General features: G+C 44.7%; 1 pseudogene; it reads right to left on the minus strand.

The window, feature by feature from the left end:
- Positions 1–2359: 2359 nt before the first annotated feature.
- On the minus strand, positions 2360–2480 carry LOC136642710 (5S ribosomal RNA; annotated as a pseudogene).
- Between the last annotated feature and the right edge of the window lie 2911 nt (positions 2481–5391).

The raw sequence follows: 5391 nt of genomic DNA on the forward strand, positions 1-5391 counted from the left end.
ACCACTTACCACACAGCAATCAAAATAGCAAGGAATGTGTTATGTGGGGGAAGTATTGCATTTTCCCAGGTACAAAATACAGTACCTCAACTGCTCAGAAGGTGTGAAATCCCAGTAAGAACAGAACTACCTTGAGAGAATAGCAAGCAGAATATGTGAACCTAATGGAGAAGAAATATGAATTTATCGAATAGAAACATGACCATTCAGAAAGCCCAGGAATCTAAAACTGATGTCTAAGTGCTAGTTAGATGGCTCTACAAGCATATGCACCAAGAATAGAAAGCTGTGTTCAAATCCGTCCTCAAAATTCATTTTTGCTGAGTAGCATTTGGCCCAACTCCCTCTTTCTCATGCTGTACCATGCCTACATAAGCCTAAGTACAGCTATATAGATGAATCCACTTCTCTCCCTTCCCTTTGTAAAGTGCCATACCCAAGGAGGAGGAGGAGGAGGAGGAGGAGGAGGAGAAGAAAAGGAAATACTGTTGCAACATACTTACATGCAATGACGAATTCCCAGAGGAATTCACCTTATAGGTCAAAGTCTCAGGAAGCAAATGAGATTCTTTCCACTTTTTTGCTCTGTTTCACTTCCTCAGGTTTGTGTTTTCATTCAGAATTATGCATAGCTCATTATAAAGTGTTGCCACAAGGAGGAGTCATCTATCTCATTATGAAGCTCTAAATTCTGCAAACAGAAAATCCCTTATTCTTCTTTCACTATAATAAAGGTTGGGCATCCCTTATTCCAAGCGCTTGGGACCAGAAGTGTTTTGGATTTTGTATTTTCCCGTATTTCGGAATACTTTCATATACATAGTGAGAGATCTTGGGGATGTAGCTCAAATCTAAACCCAAAACTTATGTTTCATATACCCCTTATACACATAGCCTGAAGGTAATTTTATACAACATTTTTAAAATTTTGTGCGTGAAACTATTTTTGTGCATGAAACACAGTCTGTAATTTTATTTCTTTAGGAATAAAGTAAAAGAAAAAAAGCCATGTTGGCACTCAAAAGAGTTCCGTATTTTTGAATATTACGTATGTCAGAATTCTGGATAAGGGGCACTCAATCTGTATTCCAAAATCATATCAATCATATCTGCCTTTCTTTTCAGCTCTCTTCCTTTTCTTTCACAAAGCAGTTTTATGGCAATCCATGTAAATAAATGCTGCAACAGAGAAGAGGGTTCAGAAACTATTCCAAAGGTTTTACTATGAACCGTATGGGCAACCCAGTCCTAACTAACAGCTCAATCCTGTGAGCTGTGGTGCTGGCATTCCGCCAGCACATCTGGCCTGACTGTCACAAAAAGTGCCATAATGCACTTTCATGCCAGAGGTACTGATGCACCACTGGTGCTGGGCCCAGCATCAGTCGGCAAGGAGCTGTGGTGCCGGAGGATGAATGGTGATGGCTTCCGGCAGTAAGGGGAGGGGAGGAGCCTCCTGGGAGGGGGTGGAGATAACAGCAGTCTCTGCCGTTCATTTCCTTACTCCCCATTTCTGAACATAAGAACATAAGAACAGCCCCACTGGATCAGGTCATAGGCCCATCTAGTCCAGCTTCCTGTATCTCACAGCGGCCCACCAAATGCCCCAGGGAGCACACCAGATAGGGTGTTTTTTCTTTTAATTGGCATTTTACTGGGTTGGATCCAAAGACACTCTTCTGTGCACTGAAAAACTCCAGTGCTTACAGAAGGGCTAACTAGTGCAAAACCCCACTCAATAGCTGGTGCAGATATGAGGAGACCCATTAGGGCTGCCTGGCTGCTACACCGGTAAAGGAACATTTGTACGCATTTACACAGGGTAAAGGAACCCCCCCCCCCTTCAAGCTTCTTCCATTCATGCAAGGCACAGTATGCATTTAGTTTTAAATTATTAGTCGTTTTAAAAATTAACATCTACTTTGGGGGGGGGGGAGGTTGACCTTTGTTGTTGTCATTGATTTCTTTTTTTAAAACTTGAGCAGTTCTCCAAGCACTGATAGCATTCCCTGTGGTTATGACTTTCTTCAGAATACACACAGGATGTGTGACCCTATGTCATACAATCTGGAGAGAAAAATGGCAACCAGCAGGAGCTGGCTGCCAAGGCAATGATGTGCTGCTGGCTAGAAAAAAGGTCAAAAGAGAAAAAAAAAAAACCCTGCTGCTGCCACTCGTCCCAATAAACTGCATGGAACTCTGCTAACATTAGAACTCCTGCTGCAACCCACTGTCTCTTTTTCCTACATACTCCGCTGCTGCTTCTTGGCAAACACCATCTTTTCCCACAGAACACTAGAAAGATGCTTCATCCCAGGGCACTGGTTGGCAACCTTCAGTCTTGAAAAACTATGGTAGAAGCCTACAGCACCTGGTATTCCCAGGCGGTCTCCCATCCAAGTACTAACCAGGCCTGACCCTGCTTAGCTTCCAAGATCAGACAAGATCAGGCATCTGCAGGGTAACAGTGCACTACAGGAAAATTAAATGGTAGCTTCCAGGAGTTGGCTATGCAGCAAGTTGTAAGCCCATCCCATCCTCAAATGTGTAATGAAAAATATGAATGGGGTTCCAAAAATATGAATGGGGTTCCAAAAATGAACCCTGTTCTTGACCTCTTGTTACAAGGTGCACTCATTTCAGTGCAAAGAAAAATGGAACCAAATGGGTCCAGTCTGGCTCAGTTTTTAATCTGTGGTAAAATGAATGTGCATCCTCATCGCCCACACTTAGAGGTACTGCTGTACAAGTACATTCTAAACAGGGGAGGTGTGGTGGTGCATTCTAAACAGGGGAGGTTTCCGAGTAGTGAAGACCAGAAGACCGAGTGGTGAAGACCAGAAGTGATTGTGAGGAGCTCTAGAAGGATCTCTCTAATCTGGCAGAATGGGCAGCAAAATGGCAGATGCGTTTCAATTTCAGTAAGTGTAAAGTCATGCACATTGGGGCAAAAATTCAAAACTTTAGATATAGGCTGATGGGTTCTGAGCTGTCTGTGACAGATCAGGAGAGAGATCTTGGGGTGGTGGTGGGCGGGTCGATGAAAGTGTCGACCCAATGTGCGGCGGCAGTGAAGAAGGCCAATTCTATGCTTGGGATCATTAGGAAGGGTATTGAGAACAAAACAGCTAATATTATAATGCCGTTGTACAAATCGATGGTAAGGCCACACCTGGAGTATTTTGTCCAGTTCTGGTCGCTGCATCTCAAAAAAGACATAGTAGAAATGGAAAAGGTGCAAAAGAGAGCGACTAAGATGATTACAGGGCTGGGGCACCTTCCTTATGAGGAAAGGCTACGGCGTTTGGGCCTCTTCAGCCTAGAAAAGAGACGCCTGAGGGGGGACATGATTGAGACATACAAAATTATGCAGGGGATGGACAGTGTGGATAGGGAGATGCTCTCTACACTCTCACATAACACTAGAACCAGGGAACATCCACTAAAATTGAGTGTTGGGAGAGTTAGAACAGACAAAAGAAAATATTTCTTTACTCAGTGTGTGGTCGGTCTGTGGAACTCCTTGCCACAGGATGTGGTGATGGCGTCTAGCCTGGACACCTTTAAAAGGGGATTGGACAAGTTTCTGGAGGAGAAATCCATTATGGAGTAGAAGCCATGATGAGTATGCGCAACCTCCTGATTTTAGAAATGGGTTATTTCAGAATGCCAGATGCAAGGGAGGGCACCAGGATGAGGTCTCTTGTTGTCTGGTGTGCTCCCTGGGGCATTTGGTGGGCCGCTACCACGTTTTCCAGACTCACAAAGAGAGTCTGGTCCAACAAGAAGCTGACGGAACATACCAAGATCCAGGTCTACAGAGCTTGCGTCCTGAGTACACTTCTGTACTGCAGCGAGTCATGGACTCTTCGCTCACAACAGGAGAGGAAACTGAGCGCTTTCCACATGCGCTGCCTCCGACGCATCCTTGGCATCACCTGGCAGGACAAAGTTCCAAACAACACAGTCCTGGAACGTGCTGGAATCCCTAGCATGTATTCACTGCTGAAACAGAGACGCCTGCGTTGGCTTGGTCATGTCGTGAGAATGGATGATGGCCGGATCCCAAAGGATCTCCTCTATGGAGAACTCGTGCAAGGAAAGCGCCCTACAGGTAGACCACAGCTGCGATACAAGGACATCTGCAAGAGGGATCTGAAGGCCTTAGGGATGGACCTCAACAAGTGGGAAACCCTGGCCTCTGAGCGGCCCGCTTGGAGGCAGGCTGTGCAGCATGGCCTTTCCCAGTTTGAAGAGACACTTTGCCAACAGTCTGAGGCTAAGAGGCAAAGAAGGAAGGCCCATAGCCAGGGAGACAGACCAGGGACAGACTGCACTTGCTCCTGGTGTGGAAGGGATTGTCACTCCCGGATTGGCCTTTTCAGCCACACTAGACGCTGTGCCAGAACCACCTTTCAGAGCGCGATACCATAGTCTTTCAAGACTGAAGGTTGCCAATACAAATGTGAGATACAGGAAGCTGGACTAGATGGGCCTATGGCCTGATCCAGTGGGGCTGTTCTTATGTTCTTATGAGGTCAATGCCATTGAATCCATAATGTTCATATAGTGATTAATTGTCATATCTATTGACCGTCTCATGGGTGGCATGATAATTTGAATGCACAGGAAGTTGTCAACAAACTCACACAATGTTTTACTGTTGGATAGTAAGATGAGAGCAATCTTCAGTACAAAAGATAATTTAGGTAAATTAACCCAATAACTTGCATTTGACTGTTATTGCTGAATAGAAGGAGAGAGGCTGGTTTGCATACAAAATGATCAAGTCCACCATAAATAGGGAATGCTATGTTCTTCTGTTAGATACTCTGCACTCATTGTAAAGAGAAAGTAGGACACATACAGCCCAGTCCTATGCTTACCTTCCCTGCTGAGGCAGGCATGCTGATATGGCATCCTGCTTGGGGGGAGCGGCTGTCCAGAGGTCTTGCCTGGGTATAGGAATGTTTATTCCCTTAAACCTGGGGTAAGTCTCCATGGTGCACAGGGACCACTAGCACTTGGATCTGTGCTAGTGAAATCACTTCATGTTCTTAATCTATTTTTCTACACCAAGGTGCACTCAAAGTCATGTAGAAAAAGAATATAAATATTAAAATATAAGTATTGGAAACAGAAACAATAAATATGAAGAGGATTATAATCTTTAGCTTCATGTAGATGATACTTAGGTGTACAACAAGTACACGGTTGGCAGGCCAAGAGGGTACACCAGCAAGTACCACTCCATGCCAAAGGTCCCTCAAAGCCCTGCCAGACAAATGTTGAATTCAGGGATGAAGCTTCAAGAGTGTTTTTCTACAGGCAAGACAGTGTGCAAGCAAGGCACACTCTCTCTTCTTCCGAACATTCTTTAAATTGCACATG

Source organism: Tiliqua scincoides, chromosome 2, assembly GCF_035046505.1.
Source record: "Tiliqua scincoides isolate rTilSci1 chromosome 2, rTilSci1.hap2, whole genome shotgun sequence".
Lineage (NCBI taxonomy): Eukaryota > Metazoa > Chordata > Lepidosauria > Squamata > Scincidae > Tiliqua > Tiliqua scincoides.